Here is a 22,859-nt window from a genome sequence, read left to right on the forward strand (position 1 = left end):
AAACCAGCACTCAGAGGTTCCTTGCCAGGGGAGTACATCAGAAGCAACTGTACAGCTTTTTCAAAATACACTTCCAGGGGACCCGCTGATATGTAATAAATGAAAATCTCCATCTGATATTGAATTGGACATCTGATATTTTGAAAAGTCTCTCCAGGTAATCCTGTTGTGCCCCTCTGGACCACAGCCAGTGCCACTGATGATTGCCTTTGGGCCAGGTGCTCATCTTTAGTCCAGTCAACTATGCCCAGGGCGGTGGAATTCCTGGTACAAAGGGCAGGGAGTGAGCATGGCACATACTCCAAACTCCGTAGTATCCTTTCAAATACCCCATCTACCTTTCCATTTATCTGTCCATCTTTCCTCCTGTCTACCTATATGTTTATCTTCCTAGGTATGATTTTTTAGATATTGGATCTTGATTCTAATATCCTTCTCCTTTTTCTTCAGAAACACTTATAAGGATTGATTAAGTAGACAAATGAGAGCAGTTCTAAAAACTGGAAACAGAACAGTTGTGGTTTTAGAGAATAGAGCACATAACTCTAGATTCCATTTCAGAATTAGAACTTAGCTTCTTAAAATAATAATCCTTTATTCCATAGTCTTTCTCATTCACAGTCCTTCCAAGGTGGAGATACCTAGAAAGGAATTTATTCTTCTGGGTCACATGAGGGCAGCCCACTGAATTACTTAGGAAATATAACTGCTGCTTATTTCCTTTATAACAACAATGACAACAAACAGAGGTGAAGAAGGAGGAGGAGAGGGAAAACAACATCAAGCCTGGACCAGCTTCCATGGCTGACATCAGGGGGCCCTTGGGAAAGAATGGGCTAGCAAAAAGTGAGGAAGACTCGGCAATAATTTGGTCAATATAATGTGTACTGAGCTCCAATTTGTATGGTGTATAAAAGAAATAGAAGGGCTTCCCTGGTGGCGCAGTGGTTGAGAGTCCACCTGCTGATGCAGGGGACACGGGTTCGTGCCCCGGTCCGGGAAGATCCCACATGCGGCGGAGCAGCTGGGCCCGTGAGCCATGGCCGCGAGCCTGCGCATCCGGAGCCTGTGCTCCGCAACGGGAGAGGCCACAACAGTGAGGGGCCCGCATACCGCAAAAAAAAAAAAAGAAAAAGAAAAAGAAATAGAAGATACAGCCCTGCCTTCACTGGGCTGACAACCCAATAAGAGAGACACATGGAAAGGAGTTACAATATTAAATAGGGTAATGTATATAAAGAACCAAAGACTACTGTATGATCTCAAAAGATGCTAGTTCCCTTTCATCTGAAACAAAGAAGCTGGTTAAACAATAGCTGTGTGTATCAGACTTACCTAACTTCCCTTCCAATTTCCTCCTCCCTTGCCTGCCTCTCCTTGATTTTCCAAGCTCCCTTGCAGTTAAGGTGACCATATGACACAGGAGAAATCTGCTGGCATTGCCTCTACCCTTTTGTACTGGGTTGAATGGTATCCCGAAATAATTCATGTCTACCATAACTACAACCTGATTTGGAAAACGGGTCTTTGCAGATGTAATCAGGTTAAGAGGAGGTCTTACTGATTTAGGATAGGTTCTAAATCTAATATGACTGATGTCCTTATACGAAGATGGAAATTTGGACCCACAGTTGCAGACACACAGGGAAGAAGGCCATTTGAAGGTGGAGGCAGAGCTTGGAGTGATATATCTACAAGCCAAGGAAAACCAAGGACTGCTGGCAACCCCAGAAGCTGGAAGAAGCAAGGAACGATTCTTCCCTAGAGCCTTCAGGGGGAGAACGGCCCTGCCCACACCTTAATTTTGGACTTCCAGCCTCCAGAACTGTGAGAGAATAAATGTCTATTGTTTTAAGCCACCCAGTTTGTGGTACTTTGTTACACTGGCTCTCGAAAACTTCTTTCTTCTTCCTAGAAAGAGGATATGATTCCTTGAGGAACAGCAGACATCTTATGAGCATAAGGACAGAAGCCATATGCTAAATAAGGCTGGTAGACCAGAAAGACAGTAAACCTGCCTCCTTGGGGCAAGTTCCCCAGACTTGAGATAAATAAATCCTCGATGATTCAGTTGTCACTCAGGATTTCCCTTAAGGGAGGTACATTTCTGACTAAGGCACTATGGTCAAGAGGAACCGACATAAGAGTAACTTGAGTTGACGTCTCAGCCATGTTGTTCTGTAGATGGGTGGCTCTGGGCAAGTTGTAAAAACTTCTTGAATTTCATTTTATTCCTCTGTAAAACAGAAACAATAATAGGTACCTGGGTTTTAAATGAGATATTTTATGAGAAAGCCAGGGGTCATCAACAGGGCAGGGGAAGCTAAAACAAATTACCTAGACTGTGGAATCTCCCAAGGTGCCTGGATCCTGTCTGTTGCCTATCAATACAAACGCTACATGGAGACCATTTTCCCTCCCTCTATGCTTGCTGGCAGGGACTCCCCCCTATTTTTTTAGTAGGAAGCAGCTCTTGACAGCCCTGGTAAAATATAAAGAAAGTACCTTGTAAAATATAAAGAACCATATACCAACATTGAGGATTATTTAAGTACAAATTAAATAGCTCCATCACATAACTTATATAAGAAGTATTACTGGGATGAAGGGCTCCAGATGCCCTCATCCAACAGTAGAGAGCAGAGGTGATTTTCTTCAAGTTCTGTCTGGGGTAGCGCTACCCCACAAACTTCCTGAACCATGCCTTTCTTGCCCAAAGTATGTCCTTCCCATCCCAGAACCTTCCTTTTAGTTATGAGCAAATACAAGACAGGAGCTAACAGCCTGTGTTGTCGACACTTCCTAGTCAGAAAGCAGCAGATAGATAAGAAGGAAAACTTGTTCCAAAGGCCCGCGGGCCCTGATGTCATTGAACGGCAAATTCAAGGGAGACCACAGAAGCCCACCGCTGCTCCCTGGACATCCAAGGTGGTAGCTGGGCTTTCTCAGAAGGACACATGAAAGAGACTCTATCTCACCCCACTTCCCACTCGGCAGAAGGGCCTCTCCGTGAACAACCTCAATTTTCTAAAGGGCTGGAGCTTCCCAAGGTTCAGAGCATTGAGACGCAGGTCCAGGTGGGCCCTGTGTCCCAGCTCCATCAGTGCCTCATTCCTCGCAGAATTCAATCAGATCACCTGTTTGCAGATTCGAGTCTCCACAGTGGCCGGCCCTGGTCTGTCTTTTCCACTTCCTGCCACCCTCTCACACCCTCTCACCACTCTGGAGCTAAGTGAATACGGTTTTCCAAATATAGTTTTGCAGCCAGTGTGTTAGGCCTTCTAATGAGCCACGGTAATTGCTTCTGCTATTTTCCAAAATGGAAATCAACCTCGGAAGAGCAGCTGGGTTGTTGTAATGTTCTCCTCCCTCCGATTACATCCCCCCTCCCTACAAGTCAGTCAGGCTCCAGCCTTGACTGCTTCATCTGTGAGCAGGGCCTGTGGGACACGCAGGAGGAATGTGCTGATGGCAGCACAGGCAGGGAGACGGAATAAGCGAGCTATTGTGTCTTTATTACATTTGAGGGGGTATATGGAAGGAGGAGGTGGGAGGGAAAGATCTGCTTTTACTTTTGATTTCTAAGATATTCTATTACGTGTTGTGCTTTTCGATGTATCTGAAAAGATAACCAGGTTTTTAGATGACAGAGCAAAGATGTTTTCGCCCTTCTTTTTTTCTAGAATTGCCCCGAAACAGCCCAGAGAACAAGAAACAGAAACACAAGCCCCGTATTCGTTAAGAGCAGGAGACATCTGTAATCTGGAACCACAATATATGGAGATGAGAAACAGATGGAGGAACGGTAAGGTGCTTCGTAGATAGATGTACGGAAAGTTAAACCTGAATGTCCAAGGGGGTCACCATTGCAAATCAAGCTGATTCACTGCAGAACATGAGAATTCCCGGGCCCATGAACGGCAGTGGCCAGGAGTGAGCATGGCCCTGCAGACAGTCCCTGTGGGAGAAAGGTAGTAATACCAGCTACCATTTGTGATGTGCTTATTGGTGCCTGGCTCTTACAAACATTCTCTCCTGCAGTCCTCACAACAGCAAAACATATTATTATTGTCCCCATCTTGTAGATGCAAACACTAAAGCTCAGAAGGATAAAATCATTTGTCCCAGACAACAGAGAAGAAGATACTAAACCAATGGAGGCTTAATTCCAAAGCCTTACCATCAGAACCCCACCTCTCCATGTGAAACTGAGGCAGGGGTCCCAGCTGTAGCTATGTTGACTGTGTGGCCAGGCTGTCGTGTGGCTGGTGGGGTTGAGAGCAGACACTGGGCAGGGCCGCTGCTGTCTGACGTCCAGCCCTACTGCGTGGCTCGGCCATTTTGCTGAAGCTTCCCTGTTGTTTTGAAAATTCCTATAGAAACGGAAGTGTCCCCACCTCCCCTTCAATAGCATCTGGTCTGGAGGGACCCTCCTCCTGGAATGGGGGTTAGACCTAGAAAGTGAGTTCTTCGAGGCCCACAGTAGCCAAGGGTCCACCAAACACAGTGTCCTGGGTCCTGAGGGGGAGGGCGGGCTAATCCCTCCCTGCGCCCTCCTGTTGGCTGCAGCCTCTCCTCCTGCGCCACCCAGAACAGGTGCCCGTCCCACTGCAGCTTCCCGCCCCTCCCCTCTACCATCGGGTCCACTGGTCGCCAATCGCACACATGTCTGGGTGAATCTCGGTCGTGAGGAAACCAAGCATCCCGTGTCGAAACCTTGAAAATAAAGTCTGCAGACACGTGATGAGAGTCTACTCTGTAAGTGGTCACTGTGTAGGCACTTCAGAGGTGAGAAAGACAAAGGGCATGGCGTCTGCCCTCAAGAATCCATAACCAGCTGGAGCTTCTAGCATCAGCCCCAGAAAAGGGCACTGAAAAGACCAGGCTGCGTGTGGTCCAGAGCAGGTGGAGAGGTTCTCAGTGTTAGGGAAGTTGTTCTCATCGTCTGTTGTCTCTGGCTCTCCCATTAGTTGTGAACTCTTCGAAGGGAGGTGGTTTTTCTTTCCCCCAGGCCATAGCAGTGTGTGGGTGAGCATTTGTTCAGTGAGCATGTTTTGAATGAATGGAGGAAGGAAGGGAGGGAGGGAGGGAGGGAGGGATCCATATGTTCAGAGGAAAGAGTACTGCACAGACCTGGAGTATCAGCGAGGGAGTCAGTGAGGACGTGCGTCTGCAGCCAGGCAGAAGGTTTGTCATCCAGTGACTCCACGTTACCAGTGGAAACTTCCATAGGACAAGACAGTCCCAGAAAGAGACTGACTTGAGAGTAAGCTCAGAAAGCAGGCTTGTGGCACTGAACGCTGGGGAGACTGATGGAGACAAATGGATGTCATGGGGACACCAAAACAGAGCCTTTCCAGGAAGCAAGTAAAAAGTCAGCTATAAGTAAAAGAAGTATCTAGAAACAGATATATGTTCTGACCCAGATGTTGCCACTGACTCTAAATTCCTATCTTGCAAAGACAAGGCAACTTTTATAATGCATTTATTTTTACTCCTGCCAGACAGCCTGCTCATACCCCAGGCGGCTGCAACAGTCTGTACCTACAATCAAAGGCTATTCAGAAAAGTGTGAAAATCTTTTTTTTTTAACATCTTTATTGGAGTATAATTGCTTTACAATGGTGTGTTAGTTTCTGCTTTATAACCAAGTGAATCAGTTATACATATATATATATGTTCCCATATCTCTTGCGTCTCCCTCCCTCCCACCCTCCCTATCCCACCCCTCTAGGTGGTCACAAAGCACCGAGCTGATCTCCCTGTGCTGTGTGGCTGCTTCCCACTCACTAGGTATCTATTTTACATTTGGTAGTGTATATATGTCATGCCACTCTCTCACTTCATCCCAGCTTACCCTTCCCCCTCCCCATATCCTCAAGTCCATTCTCTAGTGGAAATTCTTGCTGGCATTGAATGCCTCAGAGTCATGGGTTCCTATTTGCCACTTATGATGACATCCAGCAATCAGGACCAGTACAAACTAACTTCTGCCCATGCTACTAACATATACATTGAATCGATGGTTATCCCTTCATTCAAAAAACATTTACGAGCATGTACCGTACGGTTCGTCAAAGCCTTAGGTGGCAAACTGAGCACTGGAGATTGAACGGGGGTGGGGGGGTGGGTAAATAGACAGGGTTTCTGCTCCATGGACTCTGGGTCTGGTATCTACATAGATGTTCACTTCCTTTCCTAGCTGATGCTGTTTCCAAGCCCTGGGTCAGGAAACTACAACCTGGAGGTCAAATTCAGCTCACCACTTATATTTGTACAGCCCTCTCAAGGTAAGAATTTTTTTTTCCTTTTTTAAGTGGTTGGAAAAAGCCAAAAGAAAAATAATATTTTGTGACACATGAAAATGACATGAAATTTAAATTTCAGTGTCCATAACCAAAGTTTTCTTGGAACGCAGCCACGCTGGCTGGTTTATGTGCCGTCTACGGCTGCATTTGTGCTACGGCAGAGTCATTGCCACAGAGCGTATGGCCACAAAGCTGAAAGGTTTTACTATTTGATTTTTTATAGAAAAAGTTTTCTGACCCCTGTTCTAAGCTAACTTTCTCAAAATGCACTCCATAAAACATTACTTCTGAGGATATTAATGTGTTAGATTTTTTTTTAAAAAGATTTCCATTGTCAATATATTAAAAGTTTCTCTACTCAACATTTTCTCTCATCTGGAGTGTGCCAAAGTACACCCTCTAAGACACAGGATGTGGAGGTCTCCAAACCTGTTCATACATTTGTTTATTTCCAGAGAATCTCATAATACAGGCAGTTGTGCACAGCACTCTTTGGGAAATACTTATCTAAACAGAGTTCTTACTCATAGGCTTTCTTTGTGTTATTTCTGAAACCAGTTGCCAAAAACCAAAGCAGTGTCACTGCTGGAGAAGTAAGACGTTCCTACCCAGATCTGAAGCCCCTTCCCCTTACACATAGCCTGATTGTTCTGAAGTCTCCCAGTTTGATTCCAGCTAAAGAATTAAGTAGTTAATCTCCACCTATCACACTTAGAGTTTCCACATGCTTCCCGAAATGAAAACTTGTGGGGAAGATCCCAGTCCCCTGGCTGTCAGTTATCTTGCCAACAAGCTGCTCTTGATTTATTCTGTAACCACACACTGATTCATCCACATACGTGTGCATAAAGGGTCTCAGGAAGAGCCCAGGATGGGTCAGCTGGGGCTCCAACACTCTGGGACACATCTGGAGAACTGAAGGTTATCTGCACAGGGGCTGAGAAGCCTCTTGGGAGAGGATTAAGGGAGAAATAAGCCAGGCATAATGACTTTGACTCAGTAAAAAAGTCTTCATCCTTCTAGGGGAGGGCAGTTCTGAGGATCGTGTGATCTCTGTCACATAGATGCATCCCCTGCTTCGATACCCGCCTACTTGAGTCCTGTGAAGAGGTGGCAATGGGGAAAGGGTGTACATAAAAACTGAAAGAGGTGTTTCTTGAAATTCTTAAAATCTCGAGGCCTGAGTGACACTGCTTCAAAACTGAAGAAGGCATGCTTCCCGCCATGCCGCGAGGCGTTGGTCTGCTAAATGCTCACGGCATTGGGGATGCTGCTGCCCAGGAGAGAGGGCCAAGCAGTAGCACAGCCTCCTGGGGGCGCTGTGGGCACTGGAGAAGCCGCAGAGCCCCACCTGCTCCTCAGAACAGTGATAGATGGTGTGGAACCACCAGCAAGCAAGTGACAACCTTGCCTGGTGGAGCAGTGGATGTGATGGCCACCGGCAGGTGTTCCGGTGTCCAGGGCAGAGGAAGCCTCTGCTGTTCCAGTGGAGCAGCAGCAGAAGGGCAGCTGCATCTCCTAGAGCACAAGTGAGACTATCTACTCTCCCTCCCAGGAGGGTGGGTACCAGGAATCCTTGGGGCTAGTGGGCATGGGGCTGCCATTCTGTGTCAGGCTCATGACCAGTGAGCTTGCGACCTTTGATCTCACTTCTAGTCTCAGAAGGTGCATGGGGGAAATTTGGATTTCTTCTGTCCACTAACAGAAACACACATAATCTCACACACTTGCATGTATTCCTATCAAGACATGTGCTATGAATGTAAAGGCTCACAGGTACCCAAGCTGTGCTTGTATATGAAACCAGGCATTGTTAAAATGAGGTGGGAACGGGTGAGAGTTAGGTGGAGGGTTTAAGTGGATGAGTCTTGGGGTTGGGGGTCTCGCCATCCCTGCTTCATCCAGAGAGCTCTGCTTTTATCTGTTATATGCACTGTGCTTCTACGTAAAGATTTCTTTTAAGAAAGGTTTTCGTGGCGAAACAAAGAGCTGTGAAAAACCCACTTGATATAATCCAACACTATTATTTTATAAATGAGGAAATGGGGGTACAGAGGGGTTAAATGACTCACCTGAGTTCATGAAGACGAAAGTATTGGATTAAGGGCTCGAGTCCAATGTTTTTGTTTTGTTTTCCTATTACACCTTGCAGAGAAAGAAGGAATATACTCTAAAACAATGAAGTCTGGATATTTTACAGAACTTCACGTGTTTCATAGTTTTAGTGGTCAGAGGTTTGAGAACCGGCTTATTAGATCTTTTAATTTTTCTAGCTATGATTTTATAGCAAGAAAAATATTAGCTATGGGGGCAAAAATGTAGATTAAATTAATACAGTTATGTATCAAATGACCACAGTTAATACAATTTTCAATTCAACTCTAAAGTTGAATTAAAGTCTACTTAGACATGTTGTACTAATCAGAAATATACAACAAAATGAGATCATTGTGTTTTAGAAAGGGCCTTGAAAAACAATGGCCCCGTTTTCTAAGCACAGAAGGAGACAAAAAAGATGACAAGAAAGTTGGCGAAGAAGTTCATGAGTAAATGTAAAGAGAATAGAATTACTCACTCTGGAGAAGAAAAGGCAAAAGGAGCTAACCATTTCCTGGGGCATGAAGTATCTCTTAACTGAAGTGCACTCCTTTTCTCACCCACAAGGAGGACAGAGTAAGAGAGGACCTTTAGAAAGACCGTGGGAGCTTCAAGGTGGTGTAGAGTCTGAAGAGTAGCTTTGAGGTTCTCCAGGCCATGCGGAGCTATAAGGATCAGAGGTAGTGCACGTTTAGTGGTCATTCCAGGGAAGCAATGATAGCTGGATGACTCATGGTTTCTGTTATTATTTCAGAAAATATCAAGTGTCACCATATGGTGGAGGCTAAAGGTAATTCATCCAGGAGGTGTAGGGGTGGGAAGCAGGAGGCTGAGGCACCACTTCCCATCTGTACGCTGAGACGGTTGCTTGGAGTGCCCACCCACTCTGCACGCTGCCTCCGTAACCAGCTCTGAGGGCCCTTTGTACCCTGCCCTGCCCTTCCTGCTGTCAATTAGAGATTCCCAGCTGCCTGCTGGTGCCGTGGCTGAAGTCCACAGATGAGCATTGGAAATAAGGCAAAACACTTTCTTAGAAACTTAGGTTGCATCTGATGTCCTCATTTCTTCATAAGCTGTCATAAACTTCTGAAACGTGATCGAGTTCTGGACACAAGTGACTATCACACATCCCTCCCTGTGTCACCATTTTCCCTTTCTTACCAGAGAAGGCATTTGAAGCTGGTAGAATGGGACATATACACAGCTGGGAACTGGATGCAGGCACATCTTCCCAGAGGGGGTTGTCATAAAACATACGCTCACATGAAAAGAGACAGAGATGGTACTTATAGGAATTGCTAGCCTAACCCTTAGTACCTCGGCAGTGCCCACTTCCAGAGAACAGGACACCATGGACTGTCCGACTGTGCATCTTTCAAGTTCCCTTGGTTTCAGACTCCAGATGTCATGTTGCTATATTGTATCTATATCTAACCTTGCAGCCCCAGGGCCCAGTGATGGTAGATATTTGTAATGGAAAAAAAAAAAGATTCAGAAGTACAGTGATTGTTCACTTCAATTTTAATGGACCCAGAAGATGTATTGGAATCCTATGGAATGAAAGGATTATTTGTGACTGACGAAAGCTTTTTGTTCAATTAACCCCAAGTCATGAGCATAATTAGAAAGTGAAATCCAAGCTTTCAGAAAGGTGTATTTGCAAGTTGTTAATTATGACAGCAACCAAACAAGCCAACTCAACAATAAACCTCCAGCTGACTAGCTTGCCTGATGCCCTGAGATTCTTGGATGATTTGGTGTCAAGTGCCCCTTTCACTTTCAGGAAGAAGGAAATGAGCAGCTGAGACTCTGTCTTCCAAGGACAGACCCTGACGAATTCTCTTGTTGTTCCTGCCTTTCTCAGTCTGGGCAAAGCTGTAAGCTGGAAAACTCAGCTTCAGATGGTGAGGCACTCTCTTGCAAATTCCAAGGATTTAGCGGGAGTGGGTATTAATAATTTGCAATGTCTGGTGGTGACTCAGGTCTCCGCAGACTGGCTGTTTAATTTGCAGCCAAGCCCCATTTCTCTGACTGTGGCCCTGGTCCCACATGGCCCTTCCAGGATTCCGTATTTCACAAGAGTCTTTGAGGTTGTAGACATGCCTCTGTCTTCACGCCTCTGGAAGTATGAGACACCCAGGAGGCAGTGCAGGCCCCTTTGAGTGTAAGCTGTTGAATCAGCCTACTTTGATTTTCTGTCACGAGTCTGCTGTTGAGAGCAGCTGTGCCCCAGTTATTACTCAGGCTAAGAAGACGACAGCTTTTACCGACTTACTTGGGGAAGTCTTTGGAAAGCATCTAGATGTTCTCCAACTTTGGCCTATGGATAGGGCATGAGAGTCATTTTGTATACTGCTCAATTTGGAGGGTCTGGTTAATTACAGCCATTTTCTATGGATTTTTAAAAACTGATATTTCAAGGACTGACCTGAGCAATTATTTCACTGGTCATTAATGTGAAATGGAAGAGAGAGAAAAGACCAACAAGATGGCGTGGAAATCATGCCGCTTGAACGAAACAATTATAATAGTTGCAAGAATTTTTTTTTAAGTAAGCTACTAAAATAAGGAAGAATGGTGGTGACTAAAACGTATGTAAAGGCTGATTGAAACTTTACTCCCTTCAAATGGGATTTCATCTCTAGTACACTGCAAATGTCCTTAGAACCTTACTCTCCCATGCTGTCCCAGTAACTGTCGCCCACTCCCACTCCATATCTCTTCTGTCTTCTTCCAAACTCCTCGAATATCCCAAGTCCACATTACTGCTCAGCCCAGGCCCCCCACTCCACCTGACTCCTCTTCTCACCTCCTTACTGAATTCTGTTCCACTAGAAACACTGTCATGTCCGACATACATCACTCCAGCCAGTCTTGGTTACTTTCCGTTCTGCCCTACAACCTGATTCTGCAAGCCAAGAACTAGAAAACAGCACAGAAGCCTTTTGTACAGGTGGAAAGGGGAAGAGGCTCTGAATAATCCTTGATTTTTTAAATTACACATGCAAAGGCCTAGTATAAGGCCATAGCAAGAGAAATGATCAAAAAGTAATTCACTAATATTAACTATAATTAGCTGGAGGAAACAGAGTGAGATTAAAAAGTGAAAGAAAGAAAAAGAAAGAAAAGAAGGAAAGGAAGGAAGGAAGGAAGAAGGAAAGAAAGGGGAAAAGGGAAAACAGCAGTTCCTTTGCAAAATTTTGTTTAAAGTCCCAAATTTAAAGTTCTAACTCTGATCGCAGCAATGTAGACATGGCCTTATTCTTAATAAGAGTTATATATATATAAGGTGAGAACCTGTGACAAAACTATGCCCAGAATACAGCATGGAAAGAACTATATATTCAAATGATAATGGTGGTTGCTTGGGGAGGTAGATATGTAAGAAATGTAATTTTGGAAAAAAGATTAACTGATAATACACATAGAATCAAGCTGTAACATCTCCCCAGCTACACCAGCCTTCAACATCATCATTACTGAAACTCTTTCCACTGACATACTCTTGTCTCCCTTCTTCCTTCCTTTCCTCCCTCCTTTTTATCTTCTTGTCACTGTCTTAACCCATTCAGGCTGCTGTAAAAAACTACCATAAACTGAAGGGCTTATAAACAACAGACATTTATTTCTCACAGTTCTGGAGATTGGGAAGTCCAAGATCATGGTGCCAGCAGATTTGCTGTCTGATGAGAGCCCACTTCCCAGTTCATAGACAGCTGTCTTTTCTCTGTGTCCTCACATGATGCAAGAGGCGAGGTTGCTCTCTGGGGTCTCTTTTATAAGGGCACTAATCCCATTTATGTGGGCTCCACCCTCATGACCTAATCATCTCCCAAAAATTCTACCTCCTAATACCAACACATTGCGGGGTTAGGATTTCAACATATGAATTTTAGGGGGACACAAATATTCAGTCTATAGCAGTCACCTTCAAGGTCATTCAAGGATAAAGATATTGATGAGGGTAGGGTTTCCATGCAATGTGACTTGTCTGATTCTCTTTGAAAATAGTCATAAATGGGGCTTCTACAAATGTGAGGGAGGAAAGCAGTACTCAGTATTGACTGAACACATACCAAGTCTCATGCTGTACCCTTGACAAGCACTAACCCTCTCACTTTTTTGTCTTGTTTTCTTTCACAACAATCATGTGAGGTGTGTCTGTAATTACAGTGGAGTTCTATGATGCATGCATTTGATTTATTCAACCTAGAGAAATTAAACTGTGTGTACTTCCCAGAGAAGAAGGTGGTGGTGGAGTGGGAAGAGAGAGAGATTGCATTTAATATAATTGGTGCAAGTGATTTTGCTCCCACTTTCACTCCGTGAACTCAGGCACCAGAGTGCACAGAAGATGTGTGTTTCCTCAAACTCTCTGTTACCATGGGTGCCTCCAGTGGTCTTTAGCATCTCGGAGCACCAACACTGATTTCAGTGCCTAAATTTGCAATACAGTTTTTTTCTTCCAAAATGGCTTATAAACTGAGGCCAGGATTTTATCTGTTCCACTGTTGGAGGAAAATCTAGCTGTGTGAGACCCAGTGAGAGATGATTTGGGAGATGACTTTGGAAGAGAAACCATATAGATGCATTTTGGAGCATTGTCAAGAATACATTTTGATATATGTGATATTTTACTTCAGTTGTTCAGTCTTATCTCACATGTGAGACTCCACTTTATCTCCATTTTACAGATGGGAAAATTGAGGCTCAGGGAAGTTAAGTAACTTGCCTCCTGCCATATATATGGAGCCGAGATGAGATCTAAGCCAAGGCAGTCTGGCTCCTAAGCACATGCTCTTCCAACTCTGCTTAAATCCAGCTGCACTCTCTCCTTGCATCCCAGTTTCAAACGGTCACCTGCTTCTTGGCCATCTCCTGGGTGTCCGTGTCATCTCTCTTTTCCCTTACTTTGGTTCAGGACTATTTTGACAAAAGTAATAGTCTAAGTCGTTTTAGAATATTTTTGCCACACAGGTCATGGGCAGTTACTGGCATCTTCATTTTCCCGATAAGGAACTAAGGTAAAGAGCGGGAGACAAGTTTGGGATCTGAATGTTCCCAACTCAGCATCTGTTCGTGCTGGTTTTCGTGCAGTGCCCAGGAGTGCCCACAGCCAGCTGTCTCAGTATTTGCTGAGAATTTAGGGTGATAACTGATGGAAGGACCTAGTGAGACCCCGGAGAACAAACAAGGATTTTACTCTCTTTATCTAGAAACGTGTGGCGTAGCCGTAGACTGTGTTGGGGTCCAGAGTTACTGATGGCATCAGGACCCTTTTGGGCTGTGTGTCTGCCTTGTTCTGATCCATCCTACTGCTCCCACTAATTACGCTGGCTGTGTGGGTGGCCCAAAGCTTCTCTCGCAGGAGGACTTGCAAGAGAGGAGCAAGGCCTCCTGCCATCACGTCCGATGTCACCCTGTAGGATATTAAAACCGACTCAAGATTGTGTTGAAAAATGTTTTCCTTTCCAGTATGCTAATAAGAACAAGATCATATCAGTGGATGTGCATCGTGGCAGGATTTTTCCGCGGCGGAGTCTTTTAATGAGCTGTTCCATAATGAGGGCCCATTTGCAAACAGTATCTGGGTGCTAGTCAAAGTTTAAAGACCTCTATTTTCCCCCAACACGCACCCTCTTCCAAGCCATGGCTTTAATTCTTTAAACAGTAACATTAATTGGCTGTTAAGTAAAACAGGAGAGAACACAACAGATTTATGATATTTTGAGAAGCTACAGCAGTTCTCAAGCATTCAGAGAAACAGGCTTGGCCTTTATGAGGTAATTATGATTTAGTGTTTTCCCTTGCCCTGTTGAGTCTGTGGGCTGCCTCTAAAATGGATCTGGGATGAATGTCAAAATCAGGATTTACAGTCAAACCTTTTCAACATAGGAAGTGCAGGAGAAGTTTACTGTTTTATTTTTTTTTCTCCTAAGCGATACTGCCTCGTGCATTTCTGTGCTGTTAGGTTTTGTAGGATCTCCACTCCCCAGCCCTACCCCCCGCCTTTGAAATGGTGTCTATAAATTACTTCTCCCGATAATGCTGCTGTATCATCAAAAAGTGATTGTTTTTGCAAGCAATCATGAGAGAGCATGTCAGTTTAAATTATCTCTTTTTTTCTTCTCACCCCTTTTCTCCCTCACCTTCTACAGGAGAACTGCTTTCATCTTAGTTTTTCCACCCTTTCAGACATGAGCAGAAACCGATGAAGCTTGATGAACAAGAGATCTTTCTTCTTCTTCCTATGTCTTTTTTTTTCTAGCCTCTCTTTGAAATGAGAACTGTGTTTAGCTGTTGCCTTCAGGGACAGCAGACCCTGGGGATCTTCGGGCTCCAAGGGTCTCATCCTTGTCTCCCCTTGAACATAAGGAAATCTGAGGCAGTTTCTTTCCCTCTGGGAGCCTCCCTTCTCTTAATTTATAAAACAAGGCAGGGGGTGATTTCTAAGGTGTCTTCCAGCTCTTAAGTGTTAACATTACCCATATATGTCCCAATAGCAGTATATTAGGCCGCTTCGGTGTGTGTCGTTGAAGAGTACATGTCACCCCAAATATGCCACTTTGGCATAAGAATTACTTTGAGCTAAAGGCATTTGAAATCCCTTCTCTGCCAAAACACAGAGCCTCTGCAGATAACTGAATTGTTATATTCCCTCCCTGGGAGCCACTCTTACCTCCTCTTCTCAGAGACCTTCTGGTCAGCACCACACCCAGACAGGCATTGTCATAAAACTATCATATCTCCCATCTATTCTCCTAAGGGCCTGCTTATTTCTCCTAAAAGTCATTTGTTTTCTCATAAGTGCCCTTTTCCCTTCTCCTTCCCCTATAAAAATGGCACATAAGCCCCAAATTCTAACCACCTCCTTTGAATCACATGTTTTCTGTGAACTCTCATGTATGTATGTGAATCAAAATCTGTCTTTTGTCAAGTTAATTTGCAGGCCCCTAATCACAGAACCTAAAGGATAGAGAAAAGGATTTTTTTTTCTCCCTTACATTTGTGTGTGTGTGTGTAGAAGTTGCAGAGATGGGGATGGAGAGGATGATGCTAGGAGTAGTATTTTTCTTCAAACAAAAATTTTTATGAGGAAGATTTGTGAGAGAAGGTGCATTCACCATGCTTCTTATCTCTACCAGGGACCGCTCTACAGCACCCTTGTCAGTACAGCCCTCCCTTCCCTAGGTAAGGGTGTAAGCATGGCATGCACTAGGGGCTTTTTGGGATTTTTGTTTTGTTTTGTTTTTTTCTGGGAGGGGGGAATGTAAGGAGGGGAGAGAAGGAACAGATGCCAATTCAAGGTCAGCAACTTTTCAATATGGGCTCAGACCACAGTTATTTAACTGTAAAGCTTTTTTTCCTCCATTTTATTTTGTTTTCTATCTTATTGGATAATCCTTGGAGGTTGCTCCTGGCAAGTTGGGAGTAGGAAGTTGCACCTCTGGTCTATTGCCTGATGTCTTCATAGAAGAGACCATTCAGGGACTTAGACCAGAGACTAGAAATAGCCTCTGAACATTTGGTTAGATTACATACTATATGAAATATAGTATGTATTGTATACAGCACCATCGACTGTGTGATGCACCCAAGATGTCATCGTATAGTATATACAGCTTTATAATATGACATAGTTTATTGCAGCTACAATTTATTGAATATTAACTATGTGCCAGACATGCTATTAAGCCTTTTTCTTATGTTTTCTCATTTACTTTAGATGATGTAGTTTATATAAACGGTAATTCCAGATAACATTTGGTGTTGGTAATATCTTCCAAGCATTTCTCCTGTCTTCAAGATAAAGAAGTTAAGACACCCGGAAAAGGATCCAACAGTAAGGATGTCCTTGCAAATAGATGAGCATAATAAAATAGGACTTATTAGAGGAATTATTAACCCTTCCTCCTCCCCACCACCAGCCCCCATCCACTCTAAAAACACACACACACACACACACACACACACACACACACACACACACACACACACACACACACACACACACACACACACACACACACACACACACACACACACACACACACACACACACACACACACACACACACACACACACACACACACACACACACACACACACACACACACACACACACACACCCTTAAAGGTCTAGTACAGAATAATTCAAGGGTCCCACTGTATTCTAAAATCTTCCCAGCTCGGGTAATTGGCTTTGGAACCTCCCTCTCCATGACTCTCTCTCATACGCCAACATCTCTAACACATAGATAATTTATGAAAACAGAGTAGACACTTTTTAATAATTAAGTGATAGATAATAGGAGCTTTTAAAGTAAGCTGTAAGAGCTTGGAAAAGGAGGGCAGACTAAGATGGTTAGCCATCCACGTATTTATCTGGAATGACTCAAAGAGGTTCTTTACCTTGTACACCACTGTCTGCGCCTGGAGGCCCCCCAGGTTTGCTCTGTTTGTTAGCCGAGGTCTTTTCCAGCAGGCGTTTGAAGCCTCAGTCATTCCAGGGGAGAACCAGACACCTGCCCCAATTTCCATCACCTGGCATCACCCACTCTATTCTCTCCAAATTACAGTGCAAACAATAACACAGGTAAAATTAGCCACGACACTAATTATATAGCGCAAATGTGTAAAAGATATAGAATGATAAATGGCAAATGCAGAACTTGTTGTGTCATATCATGTAATCTTTCTGGCTGCCGAGCCCAGGAACAAAAAGAGAATTGTGCCGTGTTTGTTTAACATGCTCCATATCACAAATTGGAAATCCTTCCTAATTAAGATATTGTTAAATGTCCTTTGTTAGCAGATTTTAACAATGCTAATTAGGAGGTTAGACTGATCATTGTTCATCTAGCAAACGATTAGGGTGATTTGCATTGTAGCTTTTGAGAAACTTCTGAGCAAAACAGAGGAGTTTCCTTTCTGCAGGGAGGGGAACTGTGGAGAGAGAGAAGGAGGGGACGGGATGGGGAGAAAGGGCAATGCTACTCCTAACATTTTTAGGCTACGGGCCAAGGCAAAGCGTGAGGAAATGTAGCTGTGGGCCTAACAGCTGTTAGAAAGCGGTGTTGGCCTTGACCTTGTGGAATAACAGTATTTGCAGATGTAAAGTCGATCCCCGCGATGGTTCTCGCCTTGATAATTCAGGAGACTGTGGTCAGAGAAAGCAGAGTCTTGAGGTCTCTTAATCGTCGGTTGAGTAAGGGTGTGGATGGAGTTCAGGACACGCTATCTCAAAATACAACACCTGGCATGTTAAATATTTTAAGCTAAAGGAGTTTGAGAAAACGGCAGTTGCAGGAAGGTCACACTGACCTTTCCTGTGATTTTCTTTCCTGAAACAGGCCATAAAGCCCTCCTGTGAGAGGTGCCCTCCTGTGAGAGGTGCCCTCCCTAGACCAGGAGGAGAGGACCATCCTTATCTCCAAAGAAAAAGGGACGCCCAGAAGAATCGGGGTGCACAGGCCTGGCTAAGCGTCCCCCAGTTTCCTACTCTGACCTCATACCTGTTGTCCTAGGTATTCTTCCACGTCTGTGCTCTTCATCAAACCTGGTATCGAAACACCCAGATCTCACTTTCTTCAGGTCTTCATTTCCTTATGAAGCTCCTGTGTCGTATAAACCTTATACTCAATAGGTGTGTATACATATCTCCGGTTCATCTGTCTTTGTTGATTTAAGGTTCACACCCAATCAGGCACCCTAAGAGGCTCCAGAAAAACTTTTTCCTCCTCTTCGGTGTCTTCCTAAGGAAACAAAAACAATGCTGTGCCAGCCGTATTTCAGACTTTTCTCAAATTACAATTGATTATTTTAGCACCAGACGAGTCTGTGCTCCTTCTTCTATACCCCCACCTCCTGCCACGTTTGTGCCCCCAACATACACACATGAGATAAAGAAGTCAGCACATTTTTTTTCTTTTCTTTGGAAGGGTAGCAGAATATGCCACCCCAAAATATGACTGCGGGAGTTCAGGACGTGCCACCCCTAAATATGTCACTTTGGCACATTGACTATTTCGAGCTGTCGGCACTTGAAAAACAGCAAATTCTGGGAGAGGCTTTCTCTCAACTCCCCTTATTTGCTTAAAGACAGACCCTCCAAAAGGAACTCCATCACTTAAGTCCCCTCCCCTCCCTTCCCTGGGAGTTTGATCAGCCAGGAAAAATTGACTCTTATCCCAGGAGGGAAGAGTAGACGTTGACACCACACCCAGACAAACTTGGTCACAAATGGTCATTCCTCCCACTTACTCTTCTAAGAGCCCATTCATGTCTCCTAAACACCATTTACTCTCCCCTAGGCGCCCTGCCTCTGCCCTCCCCTTTCCCGATTAAGATGATATTTAAGCCTGAATTCTAAGCCACCCCTTTGAGTTACTCATTTTCCCCTGGTAGCTCCCATGTATATATGAGGTACCCAAGTTAATAAACTTCTGTTTGTTTTTCTCTTGTTAATCTGTCTTTTATTACAGAGGCCCCAGCTAAGAGCTCAGAAGGGCGGAGGGAAAATTATTTTTTCTTTCCTTCCCGCCTTGCCCAATCCCCAGCCTGATACTGGAGGTGACTGGATTAAAAAGAGAAAAGGAAGGAAGGAAGGAAGGAAGGAAAGAAGGAAGGGAGGGAGGGAGGGAGGAAGGAAAGAAGAGAGGGAGGGAGGCCTCTGTGTTTAGCTACTTTGAAATTGCAAGTATGAGAGCAAAGTATATTTGGAGAGGAAGCAAGAACTGGCTGTTTAAAAACTACCAGAGCACTTGGGTTTCTCTGAGAATCTTGTTCTCTCTTGGCAAAGGTGCTTGCGGAGGGCTGGCATCCCAGCAAGAGGAAGTATTGACTAGAAATTGAACACAGATTCTGAGTTCTGTTTTTGGCTTCATCAACGATTTCTCCGTACAAACTCAGGGTGAGTCACTGAACTAAAAGTCACACCTCCTTGGAGATGGTACCAGGTATCTCAGTGTAGTGATCTTCTAACCACGCACACCCAACTCTAGGGAAAAAACGTCTCACAGATATCCAGCAGCTACTCAGTGCCAGGCACTGTGCTAGGTACTTTACATAAATTTAATCACAGCTAGCACTTAGCTTCAATCACAAACAGCCCTGAGGCCCATTTAAGTCGCTCTCGAGCCTCTTTCATCCTTGGGGGACCCCATCTGCTGGGGGGATAAAAAGCCCTTTTATGTTCTACAGCCTCACAGACCACCCACCCCAGCAGTTTGTGCTTTGTCACAAAAACCCTTCATCTAATTAGCAGCGCACAATTTTGATGAAATACTGGTGAAATAAATTATTCATACATGTCAGAATCAAGTATAGATCGGATCATCTTGTAAACTGTTCCGATGTCTGTAATTTGCTATAAAGTGCTTTAGCATAGATAATGGGATATCATGTATGTGTTAGCTTAATTCACAACCTAAGTGTAGGAGGTGCTCTAACAGAAATTTACTTATTAGGGGTGAGCAGTCAGAGTTCTCATTGGGAAGTCCAGCTACTACAAATGCACTTCTGTTATCTTATCTTGATCAATATTGGACAGTTTTTGAAAGAGCATGGCCAAGGTCAGAAATGGGTCTCCACTGGTGAATTTGTGGCTTGCTAATTAGCATACAGGCTGTTATAAATGGGCTCTCACTGGTGAAGTTTGATCTGAGAGTCACATAACAGTGACATGTAGAGATGAACTCAGTTTTTTGTTTCTTTGTGCTGTGTGCAGGCATAAATACGAATTCATGTGTGCCTTTGTTCTTCTGGCTTGCCACGTCTGTCCCCCCCAGCACATCTATGCCAGAGCAGGCACTCAACACACTCAGGGACTCAACACACATCCCCTGAATGATGAAAATTGCTCTGTCACGATTGGGGAAAATTCATCTAGGGTGGAAGATCCATCCACCTTTTTCAAGACCCAACGGAAAAACTTGGCAGGTGCGTATTTTACTCTTCAGATTTCCAGATAAGGCTTCCATGAGTTGATACAGGTCGTGATGTGAACCCTTCAAAAATGTCAGTGAACTGTTACCTTCCACTTAGAACCCTGGGTTATCTTAAAGCCGGTCAACTTTTCCAGCCATCTTTATCCAGGGGCAGCAAGCAAGGAGACCATAAACTCATCCAAATTTAGGCCCTCAATGCACAGGAGGAGTGGAGAGAATATTCAGGCTATGAAATTCTGATGGCTCATTATCATGACAAAGGTGGTAACAACTTGGACAGGAAGCTGAACAAAAAGCATCCACTGTTCTATTTGCAATTCTAGGATTGTATTTGTAATCTCTCTTTGCAGGAGAAAGAAACTGCCAGTAAAAGGCTGAAACACAATAGGAAGAGAGGCCGCACAATGCAGAGAGAGACCAAAGGGCTCTGTGCCTGTGCTCCCACGCACGCTCTGTGTGTGCACCTTCCCTATGTCTGTACACATTGGACAAGAGGAAATTATTGTCATGGGTAAGAGTTTAACATTATTGACCTGTAAGATGGCTTTTAAAAAATACATGCAACATGGCTGGAATGCCAATTGGAAGTGGAGAAGCATTTAGGGAAGGTGAATAGGCATGGAGCAGAGTGAGCCTCTTTAATTTGTTTGCTTCGGAGTGTCTGGGAGTCAGCTAATGCTGTAACCTGCTAAGGAAGTCACCGTGAACGTGATTAATGACGTGGTGGCGGGAGGCTCAAGAGTTATTGTGCTGTGTAGGGTTTTGGTGTCAGGGAGGAGGTAACTGTTCCAAGAGTCACTGACAATTTTGGTTGACAAGTGATACAGATGGAACAGGTCACTGCTGTTCTTTGGAGCCCTCCCTCGCCCTGTAGCCGCTCAACTCTGCAAATTCTGATTCATTACCATTTGCTCCCCTTTTGTTACCTACCTAGCCAGTGACTGTAGCTGGGAAGTGTGTGGTGGCCGGGACCATTCAAAAAAGGCTCATTGTCGCTGGAGCTCAAGGAGCAAAGCCATTGCTTTTGTTCAGCTGGAAAAGAGTGAAACCCACATTGCCTTCTATCGTCCCACTGCAAACTAGGCTTTTAATTGGCACGTTGGCGTTAGGATTTTAAAAGGTGTGCGATGACAGCTTAGAAGTGAGGCATCACGGGGGCAGAAGTGACTTCACCTCCAGGTTAATCCTGCCTTGAAATTTGTGTGTGTGTGTGCACCGTGACCGTTCTTGACTCCCAGGAAATGCGTGTGGTTGCTATCAGTGGAAGGCAGATGGGGCTGCTCTTAGATCTCAGGACCGCCGTTCAGAGGCTACACTAACCTTATGCTAAGATGCATCGATCTCTTTTATTCCCTCCACCCCTCTGACCTCCTGATAGACATTAACAAAGTTGGCACCTAACCACACTTCTCATTCTGCTCCCTTTGGTTTCCATCTTGTTAGGGACCCGTGAATAAAAATGTCAGTCTGTCAATCCCATTTATGCTTACAAAGTGAACACCTAAGTATGCGACAATTAACACTGAGCAATTCAGTGCAACAAACATGTATCGAGCCTTTAAACTATAATTGATCAAAAGTGCTGAGTCATTAACAAAATCACTTTTGTGACTTTCAAGACAAAGTCAAGGCGATTCTTGCAGTTAGCCACGTGGGTATATGTTTGGTGTGTGTTTACGGCAGCCAGAGGAGGCTGGGAAGTTTGGTGTTGACAGCGTCTAGCTGTGAGAACTGCATGTCAACTCAGGTAAGTGCTAGCCTGCTGTCCTGGACTTGCTTTAAGTCTGGCTGTGGAGTTTCTACAATCTGAATTGACGCAGTGCTGTAATACTGATGACTGTGGAGAATCTATCTCTACTAAAAAAGTATTGAATGTGTGGAGTCCAGAACTGGGGTGTCTGGTTATTCTATCTCTGTACTTTACTTCACGCAGCCTTCCAGTCCTCAACATTAAGCAACATCATCAACTCTGTTCATGTACATGTAAGGGAGGAAAAAAATCTTTTTCTCCTTCCGTCCTAGATTCTCCAGCTGGGGATTTGTAAATTAGACTACCAAAGAAGGATTAGTAAGAGAAAAACATACAGATGTACTCCATATAAGTTTTAGATGACACAGGAGCCTTCAGAAAGAGATGAAGACCTGAAAACAATGATTAAACCAGAGGGTTTTATACCAGGTTTGATGAAGAGTGGATAGTTGTGGGAAAACATAATAGGAGAAAAGAGTATGAGATACACGTAATAAACTGGGGGAAACTTAGCAAGCCCTTTTCATTTGGATTCCCCTGGGGGTCCCTCCATCTTTGGAGATAGGGGTGCTCTTTTCCTCCAGGTATAGACAGGCCACCTGCCATGGGAGGGTCTTATGACCTGCATCAGGGAAGAAGGGGGAGGTCAGAGAATCCTTCCAGCATTTGCCATCTCTATGCCCTTCAGCTTAAAATGCTCAATAGGGCAAGTTGCCATATTCTGGGGTAGTGTGCTCTGAACGCCATCAACATAC

This window comes from Hyperoodon ampullatus (assembly GCF_949752795.1).
Source record: "Hyperoodon ampullatus genome assembly, chromosome: 10".
NCBI classification, from domain to species: domain Eukaryota; kingdom Metazoa; phylum Chordata; class Mammalia; order Artiodactyla; family Ziphiidae; genus Hyperoodon; species Hyperoodon ampullatus.